Source organism: Pseudopipra pipra, chromosome 1 (genome assembly GCF_036250125.1).
Source record: "Pseudopipra pipra isolate bDixPip1 chromosome 1, bDixPip1.hap1, whole genome shotgun sequence".
In the NCBI taxonomy this organism is placed as follows: Eukaryota; Metazoa; Chordata; class Aves; order Passeriformes; family Pipridae; genus Pseudopipra; species Pseudopipra pipra.
The window spans coordinates 3851409-3871824 of NC_087549.1; the positions used below are offsets into that span (position 1 = coordinate 3851409).

General features: G+C 48.6%; 1 long non-coding RNA gene across 1 annotated transcript; it reads left to right on the top strand.

Annotated features, from left to right (window-relative positions):
- Positions 1 to 12390: 12390 nt before the first annotated feature.
- On the top strand, positions 12391 to 13761 carry LOC135408161 (uncharacterized). Its single transcript, XR_010427327.1, has 2 exons — positions 12391 to 12703; positions 13521 to 13761. It is a non-coding gene; the product is annotated as an uncharacterized LOC135408161 (long non-coding RNA).
- Positions 13762 to 20416: the final 6655 nt, after the last annotated feature.

Below are 20416 nucleotides of genomic sequence, written 5' to 3' on the forward strand. Positions count from 1 at the left end.
GGGACATCAACACTGTGGCACAATCCCATGGGAGGTGAGACTATTATGGTTGTTCTGGTCATTGTTTCCCATTCTAGACATGGTCATGACCATGGTGAGCTTTCCCAGGACCTAATTGTACTGTTGTTTCCTTATACCTCATCTATTTCCTTAATCCTCTGACATAAGCACCTCACAGCCAACACCTCTGTTAAATGATTCATCAGCACACACAGACCAGGCTCTGCCTTCTCAGCCAGACTGATCGCTTCACATTTCTGACACGATTTTCTGCCAGCGCCTCATTTGGAGAAAATAACGTTATGCCTCAGAGGTCTGCACTTCCCTGCAAACCCCCAAAATCTCATACCCACCAACCCACCGCATAGTCTTAGACCTTTCCATGCCTCCTAAGCTGTTTGTAATGAAAAAGTGTGTCACATAAACAGAGCTGTTAACAGCACTGCCTTTTGCCAAGGCTACTCAGAGAAATAGGAGGTTGTTGTTCCAACAACCCACAGATTCACACCTCCCATTCTCTTGCTATCAACAGTATTTTTGCCATATACAACAATGTCTTAACATCTTGTTCAGTGCAGTTGTTCATTTGAGGTCAGTATAAAAATCTCTAAGATGATTTGCTCAGATTTTTTAAGTTCCTAAACAGCATCTCAGTCTAAGCTCTGTCTTTCTGTGGTAAACTTCACCTATGGTAGTCTGAACTCCCTTTACTGCCAGTGTATTATTCAGTCCCCATAATAATCACCCAAGACTGGATAATTCTCCTTATTTTGTAGTGCCTATTGCCTTATCCAGAGCTTTCAGTGGTCCTTTTTCATTTTGTACCAGCTCCAAATCAGGGGCCCTTATCAGACACAGTTTCCAAAAATTGGAAAGAGGCCAAATCCTTCACAAACTAACCTACTTTTTGTGACTTCTTGTGCTTTCTGTTCAATCTTTACTGCTTACACATCTTGCTTTTCCTCAGGGTGCAGCACTTGCTAAACTCTGTCCTGTTAAAAGTCACCCATTTGTGCTCAGGGCACAAAGTTGAAACTCAGAACTGAAAACTCATCTGCCATCAGAAATACTCCACCAAAAGGCAGAGTTTTGAATGGGCACCTTCCACCTGCCAGTTCTCTTTGCTGCTGAAGCATCCCTCAGTTCTATGTGTTTCTGGAGACTGGAGCAAAGTCTCTTACCCCTAGACCTGCACCGTCCCTCCACTCAGGGTATCTCCTTGGGTTGCCTCTTAGTGATCTCCAACACGGATAGCAATAGTCCTGTTCCCGCCCCAACCTGCCCTTTGTCCAATGAGAACAGCCACACATGACACCACAGGGAAGTCTCCAAGGGCAAGGTGAGAGATTCCATGCATCATTAAATACATGCAGAGACTGCTAAGGCAAAGCATACACAAGCCAGCTGTTGCAGGGTAGTCTCTTATGCAGAGTATTTAAAGATTTAGACACTGAATTCCCAATGATTTCAAATTAAATCCAGCACTTAACAACCTTTGAGGATCTGTATCATTCCCCAGAGGCTGAAATAGTAATCAGGATGGATGGGCATTGCATGTCACACTGCCACCACCAAGCCTGTGGTAGACAGAATACAGTGTTCCCTAAAGAGCTTAACAGCAATAAAGAGCTCTGTAAAAAGCCACGACCTCTCAGGGAATTACAGCATTTATTCCTCTTTGATGTACTGTGCTTCTGTTGTGCATCTAAAATCCTATAAAGTGAATTAGAAATATCCTATTCTACCAGCTGCCCAGAGGGAGGCAAAGAAAGATGGTGAAAAATCTCACAGGTATTTCTTGGGATGGATCATGGCCACTCCTGGGACACAAGGTCTTTGCTGACCATGAGCCTGAGTCACAACACATGGATGTCTGCAGTCTGTTGGCATTCCAGGGGATAGGTATCCAGGAACAGCTGAGCTTCTTTCTCTCCCTGCTCTGTGTCTCACCTGTGTTGCATCCAGCACAGCCCATGTTGTCTTTGCAAAGCTTTTCCTGTTAAAGCCCAGAAACCTGTAGCAAGGCAGAGGTGCAGAATAGCCAGGCCTCAGTCACACTGCCAACAAATTAGGGTCCAGCAAGGCTGAAAATCTTCAATTCTGCACCAATAAAGGAGCTTCTTACTCCACACGTGGGGTTATCTGCCAGACCAGCTTCCTCCAGGGCTCTGAGCAAGCCCTGCCCTCCCTCCACAGCCATCTGGTAACTGCCAAGAGGAAACTGCACAGCCACGTGCAAAGGCAATTTCTTCCTTCCTTGTCCCCCTGGGTTTTGCTGTCCCTCAGATGTGTGCATAGCAGTCTCATTAGTCAGGTTAATCAGCATTAATAAGTACTGCTGGCAGGTGTGGGCTCCACTTGGGGAAAGGCTGAGGAAAGTGGAATTGCCCCTGTTAGGACCATCAGCACAGGCCACTCTGCCTATTCTGTACCTTCTGTCTTCCAGGTGTAAGGGCAGGAGTGGCTCTGGCGCAGGATTTGGGAGAAGACAGGTCTGATCTCCACAGCTACTCCGGGACAGAGGAAGGTGGGGAAGACATTGGAGAGGAACCAGAGTCAGAAAGTAATAAGGGAGGAAGGGAAAGGAGAGGGTTGAACACCAAGCTGAGCACCACAGAGGGCAGGGCTTGTAAGAACAAGGATGAGGAAGCTAGGACAGGGGAAAGTGGCCAGGGAGCACAGGGACTACCCTGTGCAGGGATACCCAGCAAAGGATGACACAGGAAAACAAGTGAGGGCTTGGCTTGCTTTTCCCCTTCTGGGCATCATTAGTCCCAAAACAGGAGCACTGGGAGGATGCCAGTGCTTGGATCAGAGCTGGAAGACTCCCATTTTAGGAAGAAAAAGCCTAAAAGCAGAGCACTTTATCCCCTTCCCATGGTGAGGGCCAGGAGAGGGACGAGAGTGATCCCTCCCATGTTCGTCTGAGCTTTGGGGTCTTGCAGTAGAAGACAGGAAGGTCTCCTGCATGCTGGGAAAGAGGAATAGGGTCTTCATCCCTCTACCTTTGGGAAGAGGGTGCTGGGGATGCAGGAAGGGGTCTGGTGTGGTGTGGGTGCTCATGGACTAGCAGTAGTACCCATTGTGTATGTTGGCACATACTGAGCAGGATTGTCTTGGGAAGTGCTGGGTGACACTTATAAGAGATGGTGCCACCTGAAATGACACATCACAGCACATGTCCCATGCTCTGCAGGGCACTCCAGGTAGAGCAGATTGGGAGATGGCAGCATGTCCCCAAGGACAAGAAATGATTGATCATTTCACTGCAGTATTTCAGTGCTCTGTGGTGAGTACTGTTTGGCTTTTGGGACCTAACAGGGGTGCAAGGGGGAATATCCACTGCAATCATAGACCCGTAGAATTAAGTTGGAAAGGACCCATAAGTTCCTCAAGTTCAACCATTAACCAAGCACTGACAAGTCCATGTCACTGGACTCTAGTCCACCAAACCATGTCCCTAAGTGCCACATCTACACATCTTTTAAATATCTCCAGTGACTCACCCACTTCCCATCTTTCTCATTCCCTCTTCAGATGCTGCAAAAAGCACCAAAACTTCCCTGGCAGAGATGTGAGTTTTTCTAAGTGTTTGTAAGCTGCCAGTGCTGGCAGGATATCAAGGTCTTACTTCACGAAACTAAGTTCATGAATCCTTCTTCAGGATTCTTGACTATAGTGTCAGAGATCAGAATAATTTAGGCACGAAGGCATGGGTCTGAGTTCTAACACAAGTCACTTTGTTTTTCTTTCATGGCTATACATAGAGCTAACAGCCCAACTCATGACTGAGGTTCTTCTTTCCAGTGCTATGCAGCAAGAGCGAGCCTGTCAGATGAAATAAAGCCGAGTTTACATGTAGGAGAATGTTCTTGTTCACCTCACAGCAATCTCAGTGAAAGCTCACAGAGAGGAGCTTCTGCCACCCCAATGAGAAGGCAAGCAGAATCATGGAATCATAAAATATCCTGAGGTGGAAGTGACCCACAGGGATCATCGAGACCAACTCCTGACCCTGCACAGGACACCTCAAGAATCCCACCACGTGTCTGAGAGTGTTGTCCAAATGCTTCTTGAACTGTGGCAGACTCAGGCTGTGACCACTTCCCTCCGGAGCCTGTTCCAGTGCCCAACTCCCCTCTCAGTGAAAAATCTCTTCCTAATATCCAAGCTAAACCTCTCCTGACACTGCTTCATGCCATTCTCTTGGGTCTTATTACTGCTAACCAGAGAGGAGATCAGTGCCTGCTCCTCTACTTCCCCTCATGAGGAAGCTGTAGACCATGATGAGGTCTTCCCATCACTCTTGATGTTATGTCCTTTTGACTCAGTTTGAGCTGGACACTTAAATCCCTTTACCAGCCTCCTTCCAGTCCTACCACCCCCTCAGCCCAGTTCTCTCATGTAACACATCTGACTTGCAGTTGCTGTAAAAGGGCTGAAGGGGACATGAAAAGCTGATCTTCCTCAAACACTCTGCTCTTGAATGCAAGATGAGATGGAGTAGGTGCTGCACAGCATGTAAGTCCTCTTGTAAGAAGGGAGATCTGACTTGCAGCTGCCCACTGAAAGATAAACACAGGCAGAGGTCAGAATGGGCTGCAGTGCCGTGCCTCAGTGAGTAAATGTGGCCCAGAGTTTGGTTCTCATGTGGCTCATGCAGGGAAGTATATCTGAGCACCAGCTGATTCTGTGACAGCCATGTAGAGAAGTACAGTGCTTCATGAATGGGTAGAATTGCCAGAAACTCTTTTATTTTGTCAAAATATCAATCAAGAGCTCTGATCTAAACATATCTCCAACAACCATATCAAATTTGCTCTTCTCAGTGGGAATAGCCAAAGAGAAGACTAGTCTGAGCTCCACCCCCAAAAAAACATTCTTGGGGATGCCCTGAAGGCCTTGCAGGAGACCCCTTGGCTTCTCTTTCATCCCTTAGTAGACCTTAATGGGACTTTCCTGACATGACCTTAAAACAAACAAACAAAATGCCCTCTATGTGGCTCAAGTACCTAGGAGCAAAATAGCAGCAAGGGTTTTACTCAGAGCAGTTTTACTTCCATCTGCTCCAAAAGAGGCCTCTAAAATAGGCCTAGAAGTGCTTGTTTGTCTCTACAGATGGAGAAAAGTGCAGATTGCTGCAGGTCAGTTAAAGAGATTCCCCCAAGAGACTTGCCCAGGGGAAGTCCGTGCTGGAGTAGGCATGGCATGAAAGCCTTGGACCAGAGCCCAGCCATTGGCTCATCCATCCTTTGATCCCACAGGCAGCATCTCTCCAGCCAGAGAAGGACCCCTATAAATTAATTCCTGAAGTTCATTAGACAGGAGACTAGACCAAAGCCTAGTATGCAACCGCTTGATGTTTTGGGTAGCCTGGAGACTGCCCAAATCATGTCTTCCCAGGGAATGCCTCCCTTGATTGATATTATTTAGAGTTGGAAATGCCGTCCTGCCCGCATCGCTTGGAAAGCACGGTGCGCTGGAGACGCCAGTTCAGACGGACTCCTCTGCACAGCTGCCCGTTTGCAGAGCATGTGGTGGGAATCTGTTGATAGGCTCTTGACAGAAGTTATGGCTTGTTTATCTGGTAGCTTTACTTTGTGCCTCCTGCCCAACCCGGAAACCCTTCCTCTCCTAACCTCTTGGCCTGCTGTTATATACAGAGGAATCTATGTGATAATTTTGGTAACCATGATTCATCTTATGACAAACACTGCATAAAGCAAACAGATTTGTACTGTCATAATTAAAGCAAATGATTGGGTGGTTTATCCATACAATCCTAACAGTTCTGCCACTGCTGATGCTGTACCTGGCCTGCAAAGGTTTCAGCAAGGCGCCGTAGGGTGTATTAACCCATCAAATATCAAACCAGGCATGACCCTGCTGCTTCCCAAGGCTGGAAGGACTTGGAAGCCTGCAGGACTTCTTGTTAATTTTACTGCTTGCCTCACAGAGATGAGAAAGCCTCTCCCAGTCATCCCAGCATGAATCCCTTTAAATTTGAGTCCTTTTTTCAGAAAAGCCCACAGTTCTGCTCTAATTTCTCTTTGTGGTTTAGTGAAGATACAGCTCCTTCTTTATCTTTTCAGTGTTACATTCCAAAGCTACAGATATTTGCTCTGTTGTCTAACAGATAACTACACACCGAGATGCCAGACGTTTTTTTTCCTCCCAGCAAAGGTATTTGTAAACAACACTCCATTTCTGCATTCCAAAAAAATTAAATTGCTCAGTCTCTTCCTATGAGGCCTGTTTCCAGGGTCAGACTTTCTGGTGGTTATTTGTTGAGCTTCTTCAGATGTTTCAGCTGCCTTTTCCAGGTCAAGGCATCAGAGAAAGATGGGGATGGGGAAGGGAGGGGTGCTAGTCCATCAGTTGATTTAATGTAGGTTAAGCTCTTTCTGTACACAGGTAGGTTGGGGAGTGATACAAATGGACTGAGGGACACAGCTGCTGCTCAAGGACACAGGAGCACGGTCCTTCTGTACCCACCACCCAGAGCTAAAGATCTGCCAACATCAATTGGTATCCTTAATGTTTTTGGCTTCCTTTAAGCCCCTACACTATGTGGCTAGACCTGTTCAGCAAAACCCACGTACTCTGCATTTGGCAGCCATGTGTGTAACCCTTCCAAGCCCACAAGGACTGGAAGAGTGCGCAGGAGGGTGTTCTCTGCATGTTGTCTCTACAGCTGCCATGTTTAATACCAGCAGCAGCTGCCAGTTCAAGGCATGGGGAAGTGCCATTTGCAACCTGACTTTCAGGATCAATAGCGCAGCTGTTTGTCCTGCAAGCTCCTGGGGAGCAAGAAAAATCAATTAGTTCTGCTAAGAGTTTTTTGGAGGGTTGTTTGTCAGCAATGTTGAACGAGGCAGCAGGAGAATCCAAAGGGAGAGACTCACAGAAGAGGGTAGAACACCTGCACAGAGGCCCAGGTGTGCAGCTAAGGGTGGCAATGTAGAGTGTGTGTTTGCAGTAGCAATTGTATGATGGAAAAACAGGTCAAGGAGCTGGCAGAGGCAGCTGCAGGCAGGGAAGTCCTCTCCTCTGTGGCAGGCAGCAGGAGCCTGTTTAATACACCAGCAAATTCCTGGTATGTGATGCAAATAGGACCTCACCCAGGTCCCAATCCAGCACCCACTAGCAGCCAGGGAGGATTTCAGTGGAGTGTTTGGTGTCTGTTCTGGGGCTGTTCCTGGGAGTGCTTCTCGCTTGCAGTTCCAGTGGTGTGCTGCAGTTGGGGACTTTGCAAGATCCCCTGCCCAAGGACCCCAGCACCTGGCTGAATACCTGAGGACAAAAACACCTAAAAAGCAGGAAAACAAGTGCACTATAAATCCAAAAAGGACAAGTTTGTGCAACAATGCTTTGGGTGTGCATGTGACAAGAGAAAGAGACACTTCAACGTGGCTGGGGAGAGGACTCACAGACCCCCACCACGAGGGCAAAAACCGTGAAGGGACCCAGGAGATGGTCTGCTGGACACAGGTACAGCAGGGAGGTGTGGGGTGAAAGCAAGAAGGAAACTGAGGCACAATCTCTGCATTCAGCCTCTAGTGAAAGATGTCAGGAGTTTATCTGCATCACACCCACGGGTCTCCTTAAGGGGAGTTTCCCCTTCCCATGAGTCGTGTCTGTGGTGGGAGAACAGACAGTATTGTAGGCACCAGCAGATGACACGAGCAGATCCAAAACACAAGATAATTTTTTTTTGGGGGGGTAGCCTTTTAATGCAAGTTCAGTGGGGAAGGAGATCCCTTCATTCTATCTCCAGCCACCTCAATTACAAAATTTCTTTCCCATACATGGCAAGGTGCAATGATTTTTTTTTGCCCCGCCATCAGCAAAAATCTTTCACAGATTAAATGTTTTAATGGCTCTCCAGGGGAGCCTCTTTGTCCAGCTTGCAGTGCATAAAATCACAGGAAATAGCCTGCCTGAGGGCTTTCCAGCAACTGGAGAGAAGATAAAGCTGCTGGACATAGGCGTAAATATCCCATCGGTTCTCGGACCTCATCCTAAGAAGAGGCTCATCCCTTTTGCCTGCAGTCAGACCAGAGGATGCTCAACACCAGGCAGGATTGGCATCACATCTCTCCTGGGCATTACACCAGAACAGACACCCCATTTGTCCCTGGTCCTTTCATCTTTCCATGCTTTCACAGCTCCTCCCATCTAGAACATACATGATATATAGCATATTGATTAAATTAATACGTACTGTTAATTTTTTCTGAGCAGGATTTTGACCTAGGTTTCACTTTTTAAAAGTCCTGTGTGGGGAAGGGCACAGGGCCAAGGCAGGCACATGGCGGAATGAAGTGCTCCTGGTGGGCAAGTTGTGGCAGAGTGCTTGAGTGCTTGGTTTTATTTTTGAACTTCACTTCCAATCCACCCAGTCTCTCCAATTCCTCACAAGCTTTACTCTGCCCTTATACCCGTGTTAGAGTCTCCTGCTGTCATGGTTTGAGGTAGTCCCAAAATCCAATTCCCTAACTCCATCCCCCCTCCCACATCTCAACCTAGTGTGAGATGGGCTTTTCCAGACAAAACACACCAGACTCAAAGTGGGGGAAAGGGAATATATTAAAATGACTGTACAAATAAATACCATATCACATTATACACATGATCACAACTATCTCTACCATGACATATAGTATTTACAGTGGATCAGGTCTCCTCTCCCCTCCAAATAAAAGTCCAGGAGGGAAAGAAGGACAGATCCCTTCCAGTCCTTAAGCAGCAGCTCCTCTTCTGTCCTCCATGCAGCAGTAACTGGGTTGTTGTAGCTGGATCTCTGTTCAACATACACAAGGGGGTCTCCAAGCCCCTCGGCTCTCCTTCGGTCCAAGCGAAGGCCTCACCTGTGGACTGCCAGCAGGGACAAGACTCGCATCACCACAGGCATATCACGAAATGCAGGGGCATCTTCGTGAAAGTCCCTTCCTCAGGGGATTCAAATTCCCGTTTGCAGAGCTCCGTGCTCTGTCTCCAGGCAGCGGGGGGGGCAAAGCCCTCCTCCAAGCGAAGGCCTCACCTGTGGACTGCCAGCAGGGACAAGACTCGCATCACCACAGGCATATCACGAAATGCCGGGGCATCTTCGTGAAAGTCCCTTCCTCAGGGGATTCAAGTTCCCGTTTGCAGAGCTCCGTGCTCTGTCTCTCAGGCTGCCACCGCGGCAGCAGTGCAAGGGGGGGGAGCCAAGGTCAACTCCCCCCGCATTCCATCTGGCCATCCCGGTCCAGCTCCAGGACGCCCTGAGCTTCTTAGCTCCTCTCTCTCTCGTGCTGCATACTCCAAGGCTCCTCTAAAATAGGAGTCCATGTCCCTCTTCTCCAAGAGGGTCTCCAAGGGAGTTTTGGGGGATCTGGTACAGTCTCTTACCCCAAACTCTGTCTCTCTGCTGCTCTCTTCTTCTCCTCCCTTTCCAGGAGTCTTCTCTCCGGTGCTGCATGTTGTTTCTGCTGCTTCTTCAGTTCAGGTCTTATCTCCTGGCTCTCTGCCACCTTCTCCGGCCAGTGTCGGCTGCTGCTCTGCGCCCATGGAGACAAACATCTCCCAGCATAACTACAGGCACCTAGCCCAGCTTTATGCTGTTCCAGGTCCCTGCAGCCCCCAGCCAGAGGCTGGGAGGCCCCAGAGGGCCCAAGGGGCTCAGAGCCCCTACCTCATGGCTCACAACATGGCCACCTCTCTCCAACCACCCAAACTACAACTCTTCTCTTCCGGTCTGGTTGTGATATGTTTACATTTCTGCAGGAGCGTCCATTGGGCAGAACTTCAAAACTTCAAGGGGTTTCCACCCCTTGGGGTCTACCACTTCTCTTAGCCTCTGGGGGAAAACAAGGTTCAAACCATGACACCTGCCCTCTCACCCATCCTTACACAAATGCACCCTGTGAACTGCAATCCAGCTCTTCCTACATAGAGGTGGGATTCTAAACCTGGGCTACTCCAGCAACTCCAAGGCTGCTCTGCACCAACAAATTTGAAGTCACCAGCCCCATACAGAGCAACCGGCCAGGAATCCCCGGCCTTGGCTCCCTTCCCGCAGCAGCATCTGCCATGCCAGTATCCACAGGGGGACCATCACAGGAGCTGTCCCCCAGCATCCCCTTCCCAGGCTTTCTGAAGCAGCTCATAGCAGCTCCACACCAATTTTGCTGTGTTTAAGTAACTTTCCCAAGGCTGCTTAAGATACACAGCTCAGTCCAGGTGGCTGGTATCCTTGCGTTGAAGGAATCTTTCCATTTTCCCGCATCTCTTCCCTTCCCACGGGAACAGCATGCCCCAGTGATGGGACGCTGTGTTGTATCCTTCACTCACATGAGCACTGGATACAGATACTGTTTAGGGAAATTTTATAAACACATACAGCAACTTTAAGCTTTCTTCTTATTTATTTCAGTGGTGGATAACAAAATTCCAAACTTCTCAAAAAACAGCAGTAGATCCGCAATTTTAAACAAGGTCAAGGAATCATATTTTTTTCCTTGGAAACTCTTTTTTAGATCTGTAAACTCATGCATGGATGGGAAGAGGGAGGTTTGCTGAATTTCCCCACTGACCCACAATACCTCTGCACTGCACTGATGGAAGGCAGGGAGGATCTGCTTGTAACATCCTTTTCTACAGCTTTTTTGGATATTCCACAACAGAATGATTTTAGCAAATACTCCATGGCAGTAGTTTAAGAGGTCTGATGCTGCCAGCCAAGTAGTGACCAAACCAACCACTGCCCTCTGCTGAACACAGCCCAGAATCCCCACAGAGCTCCCATCCAGAAAATCATGGTTGAAATCCTGTTTTGCTGGGAGGATGGGAAAACTTAAACTACTACCTTAGATCATGAATCTCTCCTTCAGGTGAGCTGCCAAAGTGGTGTATCCCTGCTGTACCATTGCATCTCTATGGCACATTTTCATACCTACTTCAACCTCAGAATAATCACTCTCTTGACTAGCACAGTCTGAGCTCAGTTTCCCTCACTAGGAGAGCCCCAGGAGCCCTGAGGGTTTCCTCACACACACCTTGGTGTGCTGGACCCCAAAGAAATCCCTGGTGGGGTCTCCTGGCCCTGCGTTACAGTTGGCAACAGACAGCATCGTTTGTACATGGCCCAGGCAGTAAGCACTGGTGAGGCTGCACTCCAAATCCTGTGCTCAGTTTTGGGCCCCTCACAACAAAAAAGACACTGATGTACTGCAGTGTGTCTAGAGAAGGGCAATGGATCTGAGGAAGGGTCTGGAGGACAAGTCTGATGAGGAACAGCTGAGGGAGATGGGGTTGTTTAGCCTGGAGAAAAGGAAGCTTAGAGGGGACCTTATCACTCTCTACAACTACCTGAAAGGAAGGTGTAGCCAGGTGGGGGTCATCCTCTTTTCCCAACTAACAGTGATAGGACAAGATGGTATGGCTTCTACTTGTGCCAGGGGAGGGTTAGATTGGATATTACAAAAAATATCTTTGCAGAAAGATTGGTCAAGCACTGGCACAGGCTGCTTAGGGAAGTGGTGGAGTCCCCATCCCTGGAGGGATTTAAAAGATATGTACATGTGGCACTTAGGGACGAGGTTTAGTAGTGGACTCGGCAGTGCTGGGTTAACAGTTGGACTTGATGTTGTTACAAATCCTTTTCCACCTAAACAATTCTATGATTCTGGGATTTCTTGTACCCGTCAGAACTTGTTGTATACCTATCCCCAAACCCCTGAGAGTCAGTCACCACTGTCCCCAGGGCAATCCCTGCTTCAGGCCCTCCGTCTTGGCTGGAAATGGACCCCAGAGCTGCTTTTATCTGAAGACAGAGGGTGGGGAAGCACTGGACCAGACTGCATAGAGAAGCTGTGGCTGCCCCATCCCTGGAAGTGTCCAAGGCCAGGTTGGATGGGGCTCTGAGCAAACTGGTCTGGTGGAAGGTGTCCCTGCCCACGGCACAGGGGTTGGAATGAGATGATCTTTGGGGTCCCTCCCAACCCAAACCCTTCTACGATTTTATGAAGACAAGCAAAAAACTGTGTCACAGTTCATGACAAATCATCTTGTGGGCACAGCAGGGGAAGGGGCTGATGCTTGCCCATGCCTTGGGAGGGGGGCAGTGGCGGGGAGCTGCATGTCCCTCCCGAGGCCCCTCGGCACCGTGGCAGGGCCTCGAACACGGGCTGGGCAGTTTCCCCTTCCCCTTCTCCTCACGCCTTGCCCAAGCTGCGAGCTCGGAGCTGATTCATGGCTGCTCCGCGGGGCCTCGCCGGGCCGAGGGGGCAGCGCGGGTGAGGCTGAGGAGAGCGGGAGAGGCACCGCGGGGCCGCGAGATGGCGCTGCGGGAGAGGCCGAGGGGGAGCAGCGACCGCTCAGCGACAGGACCCCGGTCCCTTGGTGGGGGCTCAGACCTCGCCCCCTCAGTGGTCGGACCCCCGTCCCCCAGTGACAGGACTTCCCTCCTCTACGATGGGGGGCTCAGACTACATCCCCTGAGGGAGAATCCCTGCTCTGTCCCTTAGTTTGATCATGTTCCCGCGGAGATAGGATCCCCCTGCTCTGCGTTGGCGCTCAGACCTCATCCCCTTGGAGGCAGGACCACCCCGCCCTGTGGTGGAGCTCAGACCACATCTCCTCAGAGGCAGGACCCTCACTCCATCCCTCAGTGCAGGGCTCAGACCTCGACCCCACAGAAACAGGACTCACAGACCCTTAGGTGGGTGCTCGGACTGTGTCCCCTCAGAGACAGGACCCCCCTGCTCTGTGGTGGAGCTCAGACCACAACCCCTCAGAGGCAGGACCTCCACTCCATCCCCTGGTGAGGTGCTCAGGTATCATCCCCTCAAGGTCAGGATTCCCTGCTCTGTACCCTCCCTGACAGAGCCAGGGTGTTGGAGCTCTCCAGACACTGGTCCAGTGGGACCCAGGCCAGGTATTGATGGCCATTTGCAAGAGGAAGGGAGCTGGCACTATGGCCATAGTAAGGGACTCAGGGCTCAGCAACACAGAGAGCCCAAAGATGCTTGAGACACCCCTGTTTCCTTCAACCTGTGACACAGGAAATGGGACATGCACCTCTCTTCACCCACCTCAACACATAACAAACATGGGTTTGGCCCCAGTGCTCAGCTGCTCTGAGCATTGAACTGCCCAAGTGATCCCAAAGTCAGTGGCAGCCAGACACAGGACAAGGTCAGGGCTGAGAACTGTCTTTGGACAAGGTCACAGCTGGGAATTGGCTTTGGGTAATGATATGCAGGGGCAGCTCCTCAAGCCAAGCACGGAAGGGATGTCAGCCTGCTACAGACCTTGCTTCTCTTCAGGTGGTAGTGGCGGCATCTTTATAAGAAAGGTTCCCCCATTCTTGCCTTGGCAAACTTTTGTGTAAATGACCATGGGATAGCCCTGAGATAACTTTTCCCACTGCAAGTCCCTCCTCTGTACTTGCTGTAGCCCTAGTCTGGTCTAAATAACCCCTTTCATCCTGCAGCTACATGAGGGGGTCACTATCTGTGTCTTGACTTGTTTTCCAGGATGTGTTTAGTGTCCCAGACACACCTGTCTAGAGCTGCTGTGATGGTCTGGAACTCATCCACTTCAGGGACAACTGGTCCAAGCCCAGGCCTCCAAGAGAACTGCAGTTATCTGGCCTGGGAGCACTGCTGGAGCCAGGACTTGGAAATGCTCTGGGTCAGTCATATCACAGGCAGCATGTATGGGAACGGTTCAACTCCAGTATAAACCTGCATAGTTATACACTGCATTACCCTCTAACAGTTTCCTGTCTGAAATTCATTTATTTGTCATCTTCTTATTAAATCAGAAGGGAAAAAAAAAAAGCTATGACTTATCCCTTCCATTCTCAAACACAAAGCGCTCCTGGTTGGCCAATGCCTGCATCAGGAATTTCCTTTGGGTTACGAAGTCACTACGGAAGGAAAAGGTCCTGATGGAAATAAGTCACCACACATCAGTCCTGGGAACCACTTACCTTGCAGCGTGGAGCCCCAGACCAGGTCACCATGGTCACCTTATGCATTGTCCCCAGGCAGTAGCTGCATGTCTGAGAGAGCCCCCAAAAAGCCTTTCAGGGTCTTACTCGATCACCACCCTCCATGGGCATCCTCAGCAGTTCCCAGTCAAGAAAAGAGTTGAAATAAAAAGGACTTAAAATCTTCCAAGGACAAAGTGCCATTGCAAAAAAGGCAGGAGACAGCGTGTTGCCAAGGTCATGGATCCATGTCAAATTATGTCACCCACCCTCTGCATTACAGAGAAGGAAGGACCCAGCCCTGTTCCCCTCTGACGTTAGGTCTGACTCTGAGATCATTTTTGGGTGTGTGGATGAGCTGGGCACTTGAAACATTTCTTTCTCTTTCTAAAAGCATGAGTGGAGTGTTCGACCTCATCCCAAGCTGATTTTCACTTGGGCCAGTCTAATGCTAGCTGGGAAAGGAAAGGAAAAACCCCAGAAACAAATCAAACCCGAAGCTGAGTTCTGCATTAGGGGAAAGGTTTCCTTCCTTCTGGCAGAAACCCTGAAACATGGGAATAATTCAACATAGTCAAAATGGCATGTGACAAACTGAGAACAGCAATGATCATCTCCTTCCAACGTCTTCCTGAGAATATTGACAAATTCCACACCCTCACCCCTGCACCTTTCCTATGCAGTCCCTTCCTCAACTTTACTTGTTGCACGCTTAAACAGCTTTGATGCCTTTCTTGGAAAGGTGTCCTAAAAAATCTCAGAGGCTTAGAAATACTATTCTCCTTCCCTAGCTGAAGATGCCCAATTTATTCTCACCTGATCCTGCATTGGTAACACCTTTTAACATAAATACCTTTTACTGCAGCATATTTAACATAAATACTTCTTTTGCCTCCAAACTTCTTTGGCTTTGCTTGCAAAGAGCACCTTTCAAGCTTGGTTGACTAGGTGATCCATACGTTCTTCTCAAACAATACATTCCCCTTTCCCTGATCCAAGGGTAGACTCTGAGACTGGGCTGAATTCCACAGCTTGTAACCCTCAGTGCTTAATTTCTCCTTGGTTTTCCTTAGGCACAGAAACTTCAATGATTCAAAATGCAGCAAGGGAGCCAATATTTCTATTATACCCCTTCCATCCCTCACTGCACGTACCATGACACACAGCCTGCTGCAAGGCTGTGAGGCATCCATATGCTGGGAACATTTTTTGACGTTCCTTTCCTAATCCATTTGAACCCTAACAATTTGACAGGTCAGGCAGACCTAACAGGTTTTGCTCCCAGCTGTCACAGCAGAACAGAAGAGCTCATCCCCCTTTAAGTAGGACCCAAAGGACCCAGGAGGCCACAGCAGCCTCCAGCCCTGTGAAATGCACAATTCGATGGGGTGCTCAGGGAGACAATCACCAGTAATCCCGGAGCCTTCCCTCTAATCCACACTCACGGGGACAGGGCATGTAACCTGCCTGTGACTCATCTGATTCTCAGGCAAACTGCCACAAAGGAAGAACACTCAAAGTGGCCCAGGACAACTCTCTGCTGCTTTGCTCCAAATAAAACAGGAGAAGGAGCGGCAGCTGCAGAGCCTGTTTCCAAACACAGAACCACAGTGAAATGGTGACACAGCAAATTGTACAGGCCCAAAACAGAGCAGGCCTCTGACATAAGCAACCTCTTCTACAACCCAGCCTAAAGAGGGGGGCAGCTCGCCTGGTTGGCCATTTGATCTGTGTCAGTGACAAATCAATGCAGAGAAGTGTGGTGATGCACCAGTCAGAAAGAGTTGTGTGCAGCTGCCAGGCAACTCCAAAACCTTCCTCCTTTCCCCCTTTTCTGCAGTGTTGTATCCCCCTTTCTGCAGTGTTGCTATTTCAGAGGCAGAGGAGTCCCCAGCCTTGCAGATGAAATGTAGACTCCAAGAAGGAAGTGCAGCGTGTGGCTACATCTGGCTAAATATCCACGTGGAGAAATGATACCACTCTGGCACTGTTGTCCATCAGGCCTCTGGAGTCTCTTATACCCCCTACCCTAAAACATTAACCTACACTGATAGATATTATGGTTTTCTCAGTATATTGACACCTTGCTTAGACACTATTAAGCCTTTATATCACCACTGCGAGAACTAAAGTAACTTTATTTCTAAGTAACTTCATTCACTTTGCCCTGGTTTAATTGAACAGGCTTTCAATTCAACTCTTTCGGTAGTCCAGTTTAGCTTGCAAAGATGTCTCTGCAGAGATTAGGTCCCACCTAACTGCTCTGTGCTACTTCCTTGGTGCACATCACAGGCTTCTCCGAGCTTTAGTTTAGCCTGGTTCTGGAAATGGAAGCTCTGGAAACCCCAGTAGGAAGGACTAACCTGGATAGTATTTGTAGGGTGCTATTTACATCCACGCTGAGATGATTCAACATGAGTGTTGACTGTATTTACTCTCCCTTCCACCTGCTCACACAGGACCTAACTAATCCTCTTCCTACTCATGTCCATCTGCTGAGCTGAGCCCAAACCTTTAGATGTGAGTTGATACCAAAGCCAGAGTATGGGAGGGCAGAGAGACATGGGGAGAAGAGCAAATACAGCTACAGCAATCCAGGGAGAGGAGCTAGCACGAGCTGGCAGGAGCAGAATGGGACACCTGGTCTAACATCCCTGCCCTATCTAACATCCCACACCACAGCTTTGGTATCAACTCAGATCTAAAGGGTTAGGCTCAGCTCACCAGATGGGCATGAAAATGGGGCAGGGATGTTAGGTAGACCAGGTATCCCTCTGAGGCTGTGGGGTTGTTGACAAGTCTCAGGCCATGGTGGTTGAAAAAAGGAGAGTGTTAACAGCTCAGAGAGCAATAGCATAGGACACTCTGGCTCAGACTAATTCTAAACTCTTAGTCCATCCTTTGTACACACAGAAATGTGGTGGAAGGGGGTCCACCTTCACTCCCAGAGAAAACAACATCCAAGTCAATCTCTCCAGTAGAGGATGACCCCAAGTCAAAGACAAGGAAGAGGAAAAGGCACTAGTGGCTTTCATGAAGAGGCCCAGCTGCACCTCAAATTCTCTTTTGCTGACAATTTAGAAGTCAGCAAAGCTTAGAATCACAGAACCATAGGATATCCTGAGCTGGCTTTGTGCCATTCCCTTGGATTCTGTCACCGATCACCAGAGAGAAGAGATTAGTACTTGCCTCTCTCTTGCCCTTGTGAGGAAGCTGTAGATTGTGATAACTACTCCCCTCAGTCTCCTCTTCTCCAGGCTGAACAGACCCAGTGACCTCAGCTGCTTCTCATACGGCTTCCCCTCTGTCATGGTTTGAGAGCTACAGGGAACCTCAAAAATCCAATTCCCTAGTCCAAACCCCCTCCCACATCTCAACCCAGTGTGAGATGGTTTTCCAGACACCACACGAGACTCAGAATGGGGGAAAAGGGAATATATTACAATGACTGTATAAAATAAATACTACAATACCTTATATACAATCTTAGCTATCTCTACCATGACATTAAAGTATTTACAATGGATCAAATCTCTTCTCCCCTCCAAATAAAAGTCCAGGAGGGAAGAAGGAAATGATCTTTTCTACTTTCAGAGCAGTAGTCTCTAAGGCAGCAGGCTTTCTTCTTCTCATGCATGCAGCAGCTGTGGTTGGATCTCTGCCAGTACTCACGAGAGGGTATCCAAGCCCTCTCGGCCACTCATCTTCAAGCGAGGGTCTTCTTCCGTAGGCTGTGTTCACAGGGACAAGGGTCACTTCACTACGTCATATCACGAAGTACAGGGGTCTTCGTGACAGTCCGTATTTTCAGGGGATTCAAATTCCCCTTTGCAGAGCTCTGTGCTCTGTCTCAACAGCGAGGGGGCCAAGGTCACCCTCTCTGCATTCTTCTCGGAGCTTTTCAGCTCCTCTCTGTAGTGCATGTTGCACTTCACCCCTCCCTTCTAGGAAGTGAGGGGTCTCCAAGGAGTTTGGGGTCTTTCGGTTCAGTTTCTTACCCCAACTCTGTCTCTGTCTGAGCTTAGTTCTGCTCTCTCTGCTGCTGGCTCTCTTTTCTCAGACAACTCTGTGTCTCTCCTGCTTGGCTGTAATGCCTCTGCTGCTTCTTATCTCTTCTGGCTCTCTGCCACCACTTCTTCGGTCAGTGCAGTTCTGCCACTGCTCCTGCTGCTTCTTACAGTAGAGAAACTTCCCCCAGCTCTTAGCTACAGATGCCTGGCCCAGTTTAACACTTTTCCAAGTCTCTGTAGCCCCCCCTGCCGGGGGCTGGGGAGAGCCCAGAGACCCCAAGGGGCTCCGAGCCCCTTCCTCGTGGCTCTACAACATGGCTACTTCTTCTACAACAAAACTACAACTACCTTCTCTTCCGTTCTGCTTGTGATATGTTTATATTTTGCAGAAGCGCTCATTGGGTGAAACCTCAAAACTTCAAGGGTCACCACCCCCTGGGGTTTTACCATTTTGTAACTGCAGGGGGAAAACTGTTTCCCCCCACCACACCCTCCAGACCCTTCACCATCCTCGTGGGCCTCTTTTGGACACTCTCTTATGGCTTAATACCTTTCTTATATTGTGGTGCATGCAGATCGTACCAAAGCAGAGAACATGATGGATGTCTTCAGGAGGACTATCAAGCATGCAAAGGGAAGCTTACAGTAAGATGAAATGAGATACTGTATTTTTAAAAGTGTAAATTATGCCTCTGCTTGTATGTATAGATTAGATATCCCACAGATTGAAAATTTTGCATTCCTAAGGATGTCCAAACTGATCTGTATCTTCATAAAAGCTTAGTCTTCTGTTAAACCAAGGAAATGCATCATTTGAAGGAAGCTTTTGTGCACTCCAGACACTAAATTCTCCAAAATCCCATCAGCTGAGACAAATTGCTCAGAGACTTCACTCTTCTGCTGCAGTACAGGCAGTCACTGTGTTTCAGCTGACATTCTGGTTCTGGGAGAAGGTTCAAGTCTGCCCAAGGTTATAACCAATAAGTGAAATTAGCAGTGGCTTCATCTCAGTTAACCTCAAATTGCCTCTGTCTACACAGACATGCCTTGAAGCAATTGAACTCAAGCTTTCCCTTGGCACTGGATCAAGCGCCATGGATTTGCATTTGAGTTTTAGCTCATACTTCACATAACATTTATGCAGACAACAGGCACATATGAGCATTTACCATCAGCTCCCCTTCCTTCATCCTGTTTCCACAGCAAATCGGTGATGAGTGTTTCTGACAGGCTTTTAAAGCCCAAATGGTCAAAATAAATAGGTTTATTTATAAGTTTTATTTATAAACTACTAAGGCTATAGGAATAAAATGAGTCTGCCACTCAGCTGCAAAACTTTAAGTCGTGACATTTAAATGTCCCTTGATCCCAAACTGTTCTAGGATTCTACCCAAGCCCCTCCACGCACAGGACAAGACCTTATCTGTGCACAGAGATTGTATTCACATGTGACACATGGTCACTACAAGTGAAGAGTTAGAATACTTCCAAATTGTTCCCTTTCCCCTCATCATTCCTGGAATCTTGTGGCACAGAGGTCACTGGAGCTGCCTTCAGGGATCTAGTTTCACCCACGGAGTCCCATTGCCTTCCCCACTGGGAGACACAGGCAGTTAGAAAAGCCAGTGGTGCTCTGGAGAACCTGGGAGTTTGGCTCACTGCAAACAGGTGCAAGAGCTGGTGATGCAGTTTGTTTATACAGACCTTGCCTCTGTGAGTGTCCCACGTTGCACCCTGATGTTGAGTAGAGCCCAAACCCATGTGGACTGCTGTATTAGACCTCAAACACTGAAGTTCCCAAAGAGCTTGAGTTTTATGCAAATCAACACAAGCCCTTACTTGACTGTGATGAGGCCTTTTATGTTCCACAGGCCATGAACCACCCTGTCGTCATGATCCAGCAGCACAAACACTGGCCTGATGGTGTTTCTCACATTGGACGTATTGGGGAAGGCTGATCATGAAAAGAAATGAATTAATGGTTAACATTCAGGGGGGGTTGTGTAAGTAGCACTGTCAACAACTCTTTATTCTTGCAAAATATAGCTGTGGTGTATCGCGGCCACACCTCTTCTGCAGTGCCCTAAAACTGGCAGCAATACCTTGCTGAGATGTGCAGGTGTAAGAAAACACACAGCAAAAAGGACAGAGCCTTGGTGCAGACAAGGACAGAGTCGTGCCTTGTGCCTTCCCAGATCTCATGGGTGTCATTCAGCACAGCTCCCTGTGCTTCACCCCACCAAGCTCTGCAGGAGAACAGCCTTCCTGTCACCCACCAGTGACGTGCAACAAAACTTCAACAAATGACAAGGCTCCTTGGGATCTGGCCAGAGGAACTCAGGCATGGGCCAAAATTCGAAGGTGGCCTACACAGAGAACAAGTTCTCCTGAGATACCAGCTTTCATCCTCCTCTTTTGGGGATAACAT